This window comes from Colobus angolensis, unplaced genomic scaffold, assembly GCF_000951035.1.
Source record: "Colobus angolensis palliatus isolate OR3802 unplaced genomic scaffold, Cang.pa_1.0 Scaffold51, whole genome shotgun sequence".
NCBI lineage: Eukaryota > Metazoa > Chordata > Mammalia > Primates > Cercopithecidae > Colobus > Colobus angolensis.
In genome coordinates, this window is record NW_012118599.1 from 6,324,284 (window position 1) to 6,340,747 (window position 16,464).

Genomic DNA, 16,464 nt, shown 5'->3' on the forward strand with positions numbered 1-16,464 from the left:
AATGCTGATAAATAAAACATGATTCTTTTCATTACTTAGGTAGCTTGGGTTTCATGAGGAATGGGGAATGGCTCTGAAAATTTATATTTTGGCATAGTTTGCTATTAGACCATGGGAACATTTTAGCTTTCATTCTCTATGCAAATAATGTCAATACTATACTTTGGGCATTCATGGGAAAAGAGACAAGATTAATTTTAACAAATTCTTTAAAATCTATTTTTATCTTTTGTTCAGAGTGAAGAAACACAAAGCAACTTTAGGATGTGGTTAAAAAATAACATAATGAGCAATGTTCTCTCTTTCAAAATCTAGAACATTGGATGGGAACTAAGTTTCCCCTTTAGCTCACCAGATTCTGGGTTTACACTTTTATATACAAAGAAAGAGTAGAACACAACTGGTTAGATACAAAAAGTGGAGGAAATTATGGAAGCCTAGAAACCCAGATATGATAATGAGTCAAGAAAAACACCTGGCATCATTTTCTTTATAGGACTCACCTTTTTCTTTTCTCACAATCTAAATCTTGAAGTAAATAAGATGGTTTAATTTAGTGCCTGAAATAGAACCACACATGGTTCATCACTCAATTACAACAGATAGATAGTGTAAGGGAAAAATTTTTTGCTTGAATAGTTTTAGCATATTACAAGAAATAAGCATGAAATGAGATTCCGTTATGCATTTTTGGCAGGGATAGCTTGGGAATTATGTGTTGTCAATTGCATCATATCAAAGGCAAATGATGTAAGCCTGTCCCATTGCTGGTGATATTAATGTTGATTGCTTCGTTAACATAGTGTGTCCTAGGTATCTCCATTTTAAAGCCATTCTTTTTCCTCTGTGGGGAGGAAGCACAGAACTAATACAATATCAGAGATACACTACAAAATACCTGTTAATAATCATAAAAGGAGGACTGAGAAACTATTCTATATTGAAGGAGATTAAAGAAATGACAACTGAATGCAAGATATAATCTGGTATTTTCTTTTGCTGTAAAATACATTATTGGTATATTTGGAGAAATATAAATAAGTTAGTAAATTATAAGTAGTATTTTATCAATACTATGTTTCTGATTTTGAAAATTAGGGTGTGGCTATATAAAAACGTCTTTGAATTTAGGAAACACACACTGAAGTATTTTGGGGTAAAGGAGAATTATGTCTGTGATTTATTCTCAAATGGATATATAAAGCAATTTAGGTAGAATGTTAATATTTAGAGAATCCGAGTGAAGTGTATGTTAACACACTCTTCAGCAATTTATAAGGCCAAAGAAAAGACCCAGTTCTGACAGCTGGTTCTTGTTTTGATTTCTTGTCTAATCCTGGGAAAAATACTTAGATCCTGTTCTTTAACTATCACTGTCACCATTTTTCACTTTGTTCTGTTCCCATTTGTAGTGAATTTATATTCAGACTTTGAAATTCAGTTTCTTTATAGCCTTAGTGAATTCGTTTTTACTAGGAATAAACCTTGCTGAAAGACTGTCTTTTCCAGCCTCTGATGGTCATATAGTCATATAACCAGTGAACTGTAAGTGCAATGTGATGTGAGACTCTAGGAAGGCTGTTCAAAGGGAGCAACTCATCTGAGACGGGTACATTTAGTTCTTTGTCTCTTTCTCATTCCTCTTGTCTGCAGTGTAGGTACAAATGATGTCATGTATTGAAACTTAAAGATGGAAGCTTGTGTTCAGATAGTGGAGCTGAAGGACAGAAAGAGGCCTGGACTACTGATGAATGAAGTCACTATACCAACCCTGGACTGCCTGATTCTGTACTTCTTTTATATAAGAGAGAAATAAACTTTTTCTCATGCAAGCCATTTTGATTTTGGATTTTCTGTTAAACCTATTCTTAACCCATTGACCACATTACTCTGAGAGTCTTAATATAGTAAGATAGTTTCTCCAGCCACCTCCTACATTTAGGTATCAAATGTATATTAATTGTATTTTCCCAGTCTTTCAAGTTTGGAATGTTTTATGGAATGACCATGATCGAAGACCAAGCTATTCTTCTTTGGCTTAAAAGAGGAAAGTTGAGTCAAAAGTTTTGCTTTACTTTTAGGGTCTTCCCAAATAGGTAGAGATGGAGGATCCAGTGGTGTGGTGATGACAGGTTTCTTCAGAGCATACATATGTTTCTCCCCTTCTTCCAAGACTTTAGGATTTTGCTAGGTCTATAAAGGGAAGGCTTCTAATAATTGGAGGAGGCTGACAATGTCAGGACATGCTTATTCATAAGAGAAATTTATAGCAGAAAATCAGCATCTAGTATAGACTCTCCAAAGACAGGACTGTCAGCATCTCACTTTCATGCTTGAGATCTCCATTGGCTCTCTGTTACATCAAAACTTCTTTTAGGACTTTAAAGCCTCCCGGATGTTTTTTCATGACTTTTACTTCACCGATTATTTCTCCCATTTCTTATTAAGTAGTCCTCATTGTTGTACACCAGTTACATCATATCAACTCCCATCTCTATACTTTTCTTTCTCTGCCTAACCTAAATATTACTTGGGATTCAGTTCAAGTTTTACCCTTTTCTTAAATCACCCTCTCATTACTCAAGTGCTCATTGATTTCTCTGACTACAAGCTAGAGTCAACAGCAAACAGCTTGGTAATTAATCATCACTGTATGTTTTACATTACAGCCATCTCCTTGAGCAAGACTAAGACTTCTTTGAGGTTCATCCTCAGTATATCCCATAGATGTCTCTTATATGTTTTGTGTATATGGCGTTCTGTATCTATGCTGCTTTATCGAATTTCAATCCACCTAAATGAGGCAAGTAAAAGCTATCTTTTTAATTTTAGGTTTTTAATTATTATGGGCACATACTAGGTGTATGTATGTATGGAGTACATATGATTTTTGATGTAGGCATTCAATATTTAATCATGATATCGGATAATTGGGTGTCTATCACCTCTAGCATTTATATCTTTGTTTGAGGAACATTTCAATCTCATCACCTTAGTTACTTTAAAATATGCAATAAATTATTGTTGACTATAGTTAGTTACCCTGTTGCATGATCAAATACTAGATCTTATTCATTCTAACTATATTTTTTCAATCATTAACTATCCCCATTCATCCCCACTCTCCCTCATCCCGCTACCAAGAACCCTCATGGGCTAAACCTCACTTTGAACCTGGCCTGCCCTGCAGCAGTGTAATCATAGCTTACTGCAGCCTTGAACTCCTGGGCTCAAGTGATCCTCTTGACTCAGCCTCTCAAGTATCCGAGACTGCAAGTGCAGGCCACCAAACCTGGCTAATTTTTTATTTTTATTTTTTGTAGCGACAAAGTCTTGCTATGTTGCCCAGGCTGTTCTTGAACTCCTGGTCTCAAGTGATCCTCCCACCTTGGGCTCTCAAAGTTCTGGATTATAGACATGAGCCACTGCATCCAGCCTATTTTCTTTTTAAACAATCATTTAATAGGAAGGAAAGCTGTGAGGTCAAAATAAGTAAAATGGGTAACAGAAAATAAGTTAGAAGATAAAGATTAGAACCCAAATCTTCTTTTTTCCCAGATATTTCTCTTCCTGTTAAGCAACACAAGTTAGAATGTAAGCTCAATGAGGTCACAGTCTTTAGGTTTGCTGTTGTTGTTGTTTTGTTGATACATCCCCAGTATCTAGGAGAGTGCATGGCACCTACTAGGTCCTCAATACATATTTATTGAATAACTAAATGAGGACTTTTGAGGCTAGAGAATAAATTTTTCCCTTTATTATAAAAGACCATAGATGTATACACTGATTTTCCCATATCTTCAAGAAAGTGTCTTGCAGTTAGATAGGAGGAATAAGTTCTAGTGTACCATGGCAAACTATAGTTAACAACAGCATGTACATTAATAATTTATCATTATTGATAGATAGTGGAACTCCTAGATGGAAATATTTACAGGGATAGGAATTCAGTGCTTTCTTTTTTCTTATTTTTTTCTTATTTTATTTTATTTATTTCTTTATTTTTTGAGATGGAGTCTCCCTCTATTGCCTAGGCTGGAGTGCAGTGGTGCAATCTTGGCTCACTGCATCCTCCACCTCCTAGTTTCAAGTGATTCTCCTTTCTCAGTCTCCCGAGTAGCTGGCACTACAGGTGCGCACCACCACACCTGGCTAGTTTTTTTTTTTTGTATTTTTGGTAGAGATGGGGTTTCACCATATTGGCCAGGCTGATCTCCAACTCCTGACCTTGTGATCCGCTCGCCTTGGCCTTCCAAAGTGCTAGGATTACAGGCGTGAGCCTTGGCCTCCCAAAGTGCTAGGATTACAGGCGTGAGCCACTGTGCCAGACTTTGGGCATTTTTTTTTTTTTAAAGATATCACCTGCAGCTGGAATGTATCAATTAGTGCTGTGGAAACTGACTTGAAACTAACTGGAAATCCCCTCAAATGTTCCAACTTAAAGTTGTACAAGCCTATTTTACCAGAGGGTTTATGAATGAACTATATAATTTTGCAGCTCATAAATAATGTATAGTAATGACACCTTCCCATTTGCTACTAACTTACACAGGTAGAAGCAGCAGACACATGAAGAAAGATCTGAAGAATATTTTGATCCTTTGGAGGAACCACATCAAACATTTGAGGCAACCAAGGGTGTAAACATTCTGTAATAGAGGTCATATTATGGAATGGTTAAGGGGTTAATAGGGACTGAAGACATTCTGTGGGTTGAGGAGAGGGAAACAAAAGACATCCTTCCTAATACCATTGAAACTTCAGGAGGGCAACTTGTGTTGCCCGAGAAAACCGTATCAGTCAGGAATGACAACTGTAACACACTATGGCCTCTGGGTCTCATATTGCTTCTAAATAATGATCCATGAGAATGTATTCATTTTCAACTATTCTGTGCATTTTGTACATGTAGATTCTAGGTCCAGAATTATGTAGATAATGGGATTGGCCCATTACTTAAGGTGTAAGAGTGGGAGGTAGCAAAACCTCACCCTAACACCCACTCCAGCTGTGCACGCAATTTCAGTCCAGTAGGGAAAGGAGAAGCCATCTTAGGGCTCCATCAAACCCACTTGGCCATGGATAGGTGAGGGAAAAGAAGCCTGGGGAAACCATGGGAAAGAAAAGGGTATTCAGTGAAGAAAAGGGTCCTTTTCTCTCCTTTCCAAAGCTCCATGGGGACTCCATTTTCTCCCAGATGGTCACATTTTTACAGGCCTCCACCTTCTTGTCAATTAGCCTTCCGGTCTCCTGCCCTTCCATCCTTCGGTTAGCCTGGACCCTGGTAGTGCTTGAGCTACCTGAAGGAGGTGGGTGTGCTTTTCTATGCTTCCTTCTCTCCCCTGATTCATTTTCTTAGCAGACTGACCAAAGAGAGGTCCTTGAAACCCACTAGCCCCACAAAGTCCTGAAGTGACCTTATTCTGTGTGATTAGCTCACCCCAAATCAGTTGTTCTTTAGGGGTGAACTGCCTAGTTATTTCCATGGGAGATTTTTGCCAGTGTCAGAAATAAATTTTGATGTTGAATTTACATATGCTACAATAAATAAAGAAATGTGATTAAAACCAACAGTCCCTGGCACATATGTATACATTACCATAAATACTGATCTGAAATTCATAAGCATCTTCTAGCCTATACAGATCCCATTTTTACCAATAAGGCAAAAGGCAAAAGAGAAAGAGAAAGAAACAGAGAGAGAGACAGAGAGACAGAGAGACAGAGATGGAGAGAGAGAAAGGAAGAGAGAAACACACTATGGGCATAGGGGAGGGAGTGGGAGCAGAAAGGAAAATCAAAGAATCAAACTCAGCCCTGGGAATGTGGGCTTAAGATGTGTAACGTACTTTCCTCTGTGCTCAACCATAGTTTTCTGCCCTAAGGTGGTAGTTTTCAAGCTTTAGGATGCTTTAATGGGGAGTATGAATTTAATACAATTTCTAAGCCTCCACCTTCAGAAATACTGATTCGGTTCATTCTGTAAATCAGGAGTAGAGTCCAGACATTTTCATTTTACTAAACTTCAGAAAATTCAGATTCAGGTGGTCCTGTGAAACTTTGTAGGGGGTGGTATGTGTGTATAAAATTTCCTTTTGAATAAATGCGCCCATACTAGAAATTCAGGGTTGATTACTTGGACAAAGGAAAAATAAAGCATGTATAAGTCATGGAAGGAAATTGAAAATATTTTTTATTTGTGTGCTGCCATGATATCTAATAGTCTAATAGGGAAGATGTACCGTAGTTATTTTTCTATTGTGCTTTTTCAACTGACACATGTGATTTGATGAGGTTTACCATCATCTGAGCTCACATAAAAGGCAGTCTAGAATTTCTCACTAAACTTTCCAGAAGTGGGGCTAATCAGATAGCAAACTATATCAGGAGAAAACACAGCATGATGGGAATGATAAACCCATTTGACCACGAGGGGCTCTGGGGTCTGGTTTTGGTGCTTCTTTGGGTAAACCCATTTGACCATGAGGGGCTCTGGGGTCTGGTTTTGGTGCTTCTTTGGGTAAACCTCTGAAGCTCTTTGGGCATCATGATTCTTACCTCTAAAATGAAGAGTGTGGGAAAGATGGCCTTTTGGTTCACTTCTAGAGCTGAATTCTCAGAAAGACTTTGTGGTTGCCTTTTCGAGTAATTCATTGCTTTCAGAAACTGGATACAAGTCAGGTAGTCCTTGAGTATCCAGTTATTAAGGCATAAAATACTAGCAACAATTTTATTCAGCACCTTTTATGTACCAGGATCTCTGCTTTATGCCTCATATGCATTTGCCCCAATCCTTCCCTGAATTCAGTTTGGTTTCTCTACTATCATTTTATGTATCAGGAAAATATGATTTGGGGAAGATAGGCAGTGCAATGTAAGGTTTAAGAAGAAGAGTTCTAGAGCCTTTAGATGTGGACCCGAATCCTGACTCCACCACTCAATAACTATATGACTCAGTATATAAAAGTTATTGAACCATCTCCATGACATAGTTTTCTCATTTGTAAAATGAGCATTATAACAGTTTTTCCCTCATGGGGTTGCTATACATGGTACACGTTATGCAAGTGTTTGCTCTGACAGTTATTAAATATTTTGTTAGAGCTGAGATTTGAATCCAAGTCTGTTTGAATATGAAACCCATGTTAGTTCTTAGCCCAGTGATTGAAACCACATTGCTGAGCCAGTGTTTGAGTCCAAATAAAGATTCAGGGAGTCAAGATGCATCATTTAGACTCAAAAATGAATGTCAAAAGTAACTGGCAAGGAAGGATACAACATGTTCCCAAACTGGGACCAATTAAGATTTTAAGCCATTATATTTCACATAAACCTTCTGGAAACTTTGAATTAAATCCATGATTCAAATAAAGTTATGAGATTAAACATAACATCCATATTGTAAGAAAATTCACATACACACAAACATACACACACACACACAAAATAACGTACACTGTTTATTTGTCACCCTCAATATGCTTGTAGGGTTGGAGGAAAACTTTCTACTTTAAAGATAAGAGAACCATGGCACAGAGCAGTGAAATCATTTACTGAACGTTGCATTAAGTGCTCTCATAGACTTTACAGTCCAGAGGACTCATAAATGGACAGAGAAATGTAATAAAGAATTATAATGTTATGATAAGGTCTTCAGTTACCCATCCATTTATTCCTTCTTTATTTATCTGACACCAATTTTCCCATGTTCTAACCTAGATCTTTCCCTTTACTAAGAAGCTTCATTTTATTAATTATCTGCACATTAGTTAGAATCAATCCTTCCATATTCCCCACTCATTAAATACTTGTCGCTTGTCATTTTAAATGTATTGTCTTATTTTTATTTTGCAGGTTTGAGGAAGTTCAACTTTCTTCCATAAATAAATCTGATATAGTTGTAGAGTACAGAGAAACCGATCTTGTCTCTGAATAATATTCTGAATCTGTAGATTGATAGATCAGTCTACCAACTGATCTATCTATCAATTATCTGGTACATTGTCTGGTAGGTAATAAACACCTAGTTGTTGAACGGATATGGGAGCAACTTTTTCCTTCACTTGCTCCAGCAATCCCGTTGATGAATGATAACTCACTTCATTTTCCAGCAGAGGGCAGTAGAATACACTCTGTAGCACCAAGGCTTTGGGAAATACTGGTGCTATTTTGAAAGTACTGTATTCAGATGTCTGAAGATAGAGAATAAGGTGGCGGTTTTTGGTGAAAAAAGTTAGAGAAAAAGAGATGTTATATTAATTCTTGTTATAAGTGAAGCAAAAACATTTTCATTGTAATATTTTTCTTCTTCAGGGAATTTGTAGTTGGTATGTGACTCAAAACCATAGAAGCCTATACTTTGCAATTGCCTTTGTTAATTCTTTCTGTATTTAAATACTCTCTACACAGTATTTCCTTTGTTGGATGAGTTATAGGGAATACGAACCAGTGGGTAGAGAAGAATTATAGGGAATATAAATATGCCCCTGTGATTACTAGTTTATTTAACAAGGTAAATGACTTTTTGGTTTTCTTCTAGAGCTGAATTCTGTGGAAAGACTTTGTAGTTGCCCTTTTGAGTAATTCATTGTTGTTACAAACTGGATAAATTTCAGGTAGCACATAAGTACCAAGTTGTTAAGGTATAAAATACTAGCAACAATTTTGCTAGTAGTTGCTAAAATATGTTATAGTCAGATAAATCTGTGTCCTATAAGTTTATTTATTAATTATTGAATAAACATTTTAAAAGTAACTTTAAAGAAAGATTTTTAGGGCAGAGATCTTTTTCTAGAGTTCTGCCTGCATAGATAATTTTTTTCCAAACCTTGTTTGCTTATGCCATACTTGGAAACATGTTAGGATATGCAGAGAGTTGTCTCAGCACTTACTCTTTGACCTCACCACCTGCTTGATCATATTTCATATGCAGATACTCACATGTACACATCTCTATCATCCGCAACATCCACACTGTCCTTGTTCCTCCTTTTATTATGGTTATCTCTGTCTGTACCAAGTTTCAATTTGGAGAACAGGAAGTAAAGGAAGTAGGAAAATCTAAATATTCTCCCAAATCACAACTCCTTGAGGTATCTCAGTATTGGAGACTATCAGGCAATGCCAGCTATTTGTAACTCAGCTACCTTCTAGCCATGATGAAAGCAAGACTGGAATTTGAGGAACCAGTGGGTAGAGAAGAAGAGTGGGCACAATGGAAGAGATAGGAAGAGTATTCTGAGCAAAGCAATATATACAGTCATTTCTAATAGTGGTCCTGTATAAGATTTCAAGTCCATATCATTTCAAATACTGCTTTTTTGGTAAAGGATTAAGCAGCTATATTGCATTTCATCTCTGGTTCACTTCAACTCAAAATTATTTAAATAGCTCCTCTTATGTGAGTGTTTGAGTGGTTTGCTATAACAATCTTTATCATTACATCAACAATTTTTGCTGCTGTCCCAGGTACTATAGAAATAAGAGAGGTGAGGTTCCTGCTTTTAAGACTTTACAGTCCGGTTGGGCTCATAAATGAATAAAGAAATATAATAAAGAATTATAATGTTGTCCCTCCATTTATTCTTTACTTATTTGACTAATATATTTGTTGATGACCTACTTTGTGTCAGGTACCCCAATCCCTTGGAGACAGGAAATAAATCACTAAACAAATAAATGAGATAATTTCAGATAGTGGTAAGTGCTGTGAAAAAAGTAAACAAATACTACGCAAAGGTAGTAGAAGAGTGTGCTCTTATCGCAGCTAATCTTGGTTTAGTTAGTAGTTTTAGTTGGTAATTAGATGGTAAGGGATATCAGAGAATGCTTACCAAAGTATCTGATATGTAAACTAAGACCTGAAGGATTCCTAGGTGTGAGAGGTAAAGGGGAAGGAGGTGGGTGAAGAGCATTCCAGGCAAAGAAAAGAGTATTTGCAAGATGTAGATGGCATGACTTGTCCTGTCAAGTTGCTAAAAGTGATCCAGATCTGCCCAGGAGCCCTCAGTGAGTCTGGGTGATAAGGCTGGAGAGGCTGGCAGGCCGAAAAACAAATGAAAGGTCTCTAAGCCGTGTTAAAGTTTTCAAATTTTGGCCCATGAGCATTGGGAGCCAATATTGATTAAATGGAATTGCTTAAAGTTCTAAGAAGTATTTTTAGAATATGTTTTAATACAGGGCACCAGTTTCTAGTTTATAAACCATTTCTCTCAGAATGCCAGAAATTTTGCTTTATTTTTTGGCAAAACCCCCGTACTATGCACATATTTTCCAAATAATACTTCTAATTTCTATCATTTATTTATCAATATTTAGGTGACACTTCACATCGGCACTGTTTTGGGTGATAGGAATGGATCATTGAACATAGATTAAATCCTCCCACATATGTAGATTTATTTAAAGGTATGAATTAGCAGAGAATTCCTCAGGGAATGGTTTTGTCAAGAAAAGTGAAGAGATTCTACTTGCAATCTAACAAGTTAGCCTGCCACCGTTTCACATAAACTGGCAGAAGACACAAGACTTGTAGGTCAGAGACAAACAACTTTATGACTCGTAGCAACAGAAGTAGCCAAAGTATAAGCCTTTGTGCCAGTTCCCAGTTTTCACAGAACAATGTGAAGAGGGTCAGTTGACACCTATACATGCAGTGGGTTGTGTTACAACAGGGCAAACCTGAGCTTATGGAACACAACTATTTTATAATGGGTAATAAACAGAAGCATGCCTATATTGTGCTCTGGAGGAAGATATCATCTCTACCTACTAAGGCTATAAGCAATCCTGCCCTTTACTCCAAAGGGAAACATTATCTCTATCTTCCACAATGGTACACAATAAAAAATGTCTTTGAAAAGACAGTTCAGTACAGAAATAGTCAGTGCAAAATACATGCAGAAACACAAGAGACCCACGGAGAATTGTCTCCTAATGGATTTGTCTTTGTTTTAGTTAAAGTACAAGCCACAAAAGTATTAGGTGGCCAAAACAAGACTGAACATTCATCTGCTTCTTTCATTAAAAATCGTTTGTTCTGGACATATCCCATAGTAGGTCTGCATAGGTGAGATTTTGTGAACAGCTGGCCTTAGTGCATTAGATCTGTGTAGCTTGATTCTGTCTGCAGATGTTTTCTCAGATTGGATGATAATTGAGGGTTCCATATACTCACTTTTATCTGCCTTTTCTGTTAATGTTGAATTTATATGTTTATATGTAAAGAGAAGAACCAGGTATAATAAAATATAGTCAAATCCATTTCTCCTTAAAAATTGTTTTGTAATTTTTTAAATTTTTAAAATTGTTAAGGCTTAAGAAGCTGTCTGGGAGAATTTTCTGGCCAAACTTAACAGATATTTAGGAGTGGGGATCCTTTTAAATGGCTACATACCAGGGCCTTTAAGTGGTTATCAATTGTATATATAATGTTTTAATTATTATTTTTAATTCTAGAAGTCTAGTTAATTTGAAATTTAATGTTATAATATTTTTCATACAATATATTTAATCCATAAGTCATAATTATTAAAATGAGAACTGCTATACTTATGAAACATAAGCAAACTCTTTTTGGGGTTATGTGTATAAAAGTATTTTCAAAATATGATAGCAGAACAAGACCAATGGTTTAGAATTTTTTTTGTTTTTTTTAGAAATTCTAAAGGTAGGGCATAAAATCTTTAAAAAAAAATCACATTTGAAAGATTAATTTTGTTTTAAATTATTGATCAATCCAAAGCAACATTCAACTTCACATACCAATTTTACCAAATTTCCATATACTACAGTGGCTTAAGTATAAGACCAGAAGTTAAATCTCTTGTCCTTTACTTTTTGGGTAAACAATTGTATTATAAATCTAGATGACTTTTACCTCAAGGATTTAGAGGGGGTAGTTTTTCTGGTTTTGTTTGTTTGTTTGTTTGTTTTTCCTCTAAAAGAAGGCAGAGTTGGCATTTTGCTGATGCCAATGATGTTTATATTTCTGAGGACTGGGCAATTGTTTCTTGTTCACCTGGTCCCACTTGCACATACCTGGTTTCCTAAAAATATTTTAAAATATTTATTTCTAAGCTCCCCAAATCGCCTACCTATTTTGCAGCCAGAAGGAAATTGGAAGAAAAAAGTTGTGAGATAAGAAAGCCAAAGGGCAGACATTAAGAGCCTTTGAAGAATGACAGGTAAATTGGGTTTCATCACTTTCTAGATTAAAACTCCTCACTCGCTGCTTATTGTGTTTATGATGAAATACAGGATGTAGAGTGAAGCCACATGGACCTGGACACTTCTGCAGCCTCCTCTCCACCTGTACTCCTGGCTCACCCACTGCTGCATGGCAATCTCACTGACCTCTGACAGTTTCTACAAATCCCAAGCCCTCCCCTTCCTCAGGCGCCTCCTCAGGATCAGCACATGCTATTCCTTCATTGGGGGATGCTCTTTCCTTCCCCCTTGGACTGGTTAACTCCTCCCTCAGGTCACTGTCCCTTCCATTAGAGAGGGTTTGCCCTACCCCTCCAGGTCTAAGTTAAATATCTGCCATACTTTTCTTCATAAAAGCATTTAACATAATTTGCACATTTGTTAATTTTGATGAAATTATAACTGAATGAGCATTTACTGTGAATCAGGCATATGCTATATATTTTACAGAGTTTATCACCTTTGATTCTCACTATGTCATTTGTCCCACTTCACATAAGTTTTAGAGGGGTTATGGAACTTTTCCAGGGTACAGAGCTAGGAAAGTGGTTGAACCTAAATTCTAATTGAAACAGTCTGACTCCAACATGTTCATCACTCCTAATTCTTTGGAAAACCGCCCTCAAAATGGCTTTTTCCATGCTGGGCCCTCTGTTAAGCAATTTGCCTGCACTCATTCAGTTAAGCCTCACAACAGTCCTAGAAGGCAGTACTGTTAGTATTATCATCCTCATTCTACAGATAAGAAAAACAAGGCATGAAGAGTAATTTGGTTAACATTATGCCCAATTTGGAAGCACACATCTGTGGGACCTCATAGGACAGTGGCAAGCCAAGGTCACAATCTGGGAAACTTGAATATAGGCTCTCCTTTTAATCAGTCTTGTACATGGGCCCTAGTGCTGCTCCCTCCCTCTGGTTCCATGGATGCAGGGGCCGTTTTGTTCAGCACCACATACCCAGCACTGTGCTCAGATGAGTAAGTCAATATATATTTGTTGAATCAGTAAAAAGAGAGTGTTAGTATTTTCAATCTTCACTGAAAATTTTGTTTGCTCAAGCCTAAATATATATGTGTGTGTGTGTGTATAGTTTGCTCAAGCCTATCTGTCTATCTATCTGTCTATCTATCTATCTATCTATCTATCTATCTATCTATCTATCTATCTATCTATCTGTCTATACAGCTGGGACTACAGGTACATGTCATCACTCCTGGCTTGTTTTTTAAATTTTTTGTAGAGATAGCGTCTTGCTACGTGTTGCCTAAGGGGCTAGTCTCAAACTCCTGGACTCAAGCAATCCTCCCACCTCGGCCTCCCAAAATATTAGGATTATAGGCATGAACCACTGTACCCATCCCAACATATATTTTATCATCAAAAACTATTTTCCAAAACCTTACAGATATACTTGTTATGTTAAATTATAAAACAGCCTTCACCACCCACTTTCGTCATTGGTCTGGTGTTTTTGGCTACTATATGGGGTATTTCCAACAGATATATCATCAGCTCACTCATAGAAGAGGTGAGAAATCCTTCATTGGCCCCTCATTTTTTCTAAGAGGATGTCAATCCATTTCCAGTACAGCAGTTTTAAATTGGCACTTGTCAATTACATATTTCTAGATAACAAACTACCCCAAAACATAAGGAATATAAACAGCAACCATTTATTATTTTTGAGTCTCTGGGTTGGCGGGGCTGTTTGGCTGATCTTGGTTGAGCTTTCCTGTGCTTGGTCGGACTTGCTCATGCATCTGTGGTAGTCTGAGAGGTTGGCTGGGAACTCTTCTCGTTTCCACAAAGTCCCTTCTCCTCTGGCAGGCTAGTCTGGATTTGTCCTCTAGGTAATGGGGATGGGGAATGAGCAAAGATTTTTCCAGTATCTGCTCATATTGTCTGTTACTATCTCATTGCTAAAGGATTTCACATGGCTAAGTTTAGAGTTGGTATAGAAGAGTACCACTAGAGGGTGTGAGTGAATGAAGGTGGAAAAATTATGACATCAGTACAACAAAAAAAGTGTAACATGGAATAATATTTACTTAGAAGAATAATCTTGAAATCACAGCAACCCAGTATGAGAGGTTCAACTGGGAGGAACAGCCTTAGAAGTACTGATGGGTGGATATTAGTTAGTTACTCTAAATACAACCTTGGATTAACCTAAGCCTATAGAAAGCTGAATAACTGGACTATTGTTCTGACCAAAAATGCTCTTGTTTTCACTGAATTGTATTTTGACATTAATGCCATTTGTCTAAGAAACATCTTTTCTCCTTGTTGGATCTACTGCAGTGGCTCATAAAAGGCAAGGCATGGGGGTGGGGAGACGTGAACTTTTGGCCATCAGGGGACATTTGGCAATGTCTGGAGATGTTTTTGGTTGTCACAGCTGGAGGAGGAGTGCTATTGTCATCCAGTGGGTAGAGGCCAAGGATGCTGCTAAACCTCCTACAATGTATGGGACAGTCTCCCATGGGACAGACTCCCTCTAGTCAAAATGTCAATGATGCCAAGGTTGAGAAACTAATCTGCAGAAAGGATATTGTTGATAGGTTTTCCAGAAAATCTTTCAAAACACTTTTTTTCCTAATTATGTATCAGAAATAGTTGTGCTGAACAATTGTTTTGGTTTAGTCTTAGACACAAACACTGTGAATTGAATAAATGGTCAACTTTTCCATTTTGTAATGGCTGTTAGGATACTCATAGTCAAATTTGTTACACACCTATAGAAAATAGTCATATCTCTACTTTTGTTTCTTTTAGAGATGAAATCTTGCTATGTTGCCCAGGCCATAGTGTGGTGGCAATTCACAGGTGTGATCATAGCACACTACAGCCTCAAACTCCTGGGCTCAAGCAATCCTCCTGCCTCAGCCTCCAAGGTAACTGGGATTACAGGCTCACACCACTGCATCTGACTTTTGTTTTTTATTAGGCTCATTTTTGGCTCCATTTTATTGCCCTACCATTAATTTTCCTTTGTCTTTTTCAGCTATTTCTAATTTATGTATTTTGTTATTTTTCTAAGTTACTGAAAGGTGTCTTAAATCTTATTTTTAAAAAGATCTAGGGGCATAAATGAATACATACTAGCATAAAATATTTCTAGTCCGTGATCAAGGGCTTACTCAAAAATAAGTACAGAATGAGAATTGCTATTTGTAGCCACTGGAAATGAACATGTGCTCTCAGATCTAAGACCCCAAATAAATTTGAGTCTTAAATAAACAAGACCAATGACAACAAAAGATTGAATAACATTTAGTTTGAGTGTTGAACTTACTCAGCACCTTCTATTATGTGTCTAATGTATTGACTGTCATACAGTAAGTTCTTAATATGTATTTGTTGAGTAAATAAATTAATGATTTTAATTTTATTCCATTTTGATAATGACAAGATAATTTTTTCAAAAATTTCCAGATTCAAAAAGGTCTTTGTTGACTAAATATGATGGGTTACTGACGGTTAGAATTTTAGTTTTGATCAATTTGTGAAGAAATCTGGAATTTCTGAAGTTATTATTATGTGTTCTAGGAGATATATGTCTCTGTAACAATTAAATTCATGTATTCATGCTGGATAGATTTAGCCAAGCAATAGGGAAGAAAGTTATGAGCAGTGTGCTCTTCGCGTAGTCCTGCTTTTCCTCATGATCTCAGGAAGTCACAAGCAATCTTCTCCAAAATCCCTTCAATAGAACCATTACAATACTATCTTGTTACAGAGTTATTATAGCTTTCTAACCCTAGGATAAAAGACCGTAATTTCCAGTGGAATTCTGTATTCATTAAGAAAACAAAAACCTATAAAATGGAAGCTAATTAATTAGGGTAAACGTTTATAAAGCCAGAAAGGAAACGCAGCTTTTCCTTATCCCCTCCACTACTCCCAGGAAAAAACAAACAAAAAAATCTTGACTGTACTAGTAAGTAGGCTCCAATAAATAATGGGAACAATAAACATATTTATATCCATTTCAGGATACAGTGATGGTATTTGAGGATATAACAATTTGAACAAAGAATGGTTTGCTGTAGATGAGACGATAGCCATCAGTTTTATTTTCCATTACTATTTTATCTAAATCTTGATTTTTAACAATTTGCTTGTGGAACTTATACATTGGAGACTGAGCTTGATACTGACTTTCTGTATTAATATACGAGATATTTTATACCTATCACTAGGGGTGTATCTAAAAACACTTCTAGGGTATCCAATAATTTATGGTTGCTTTTAT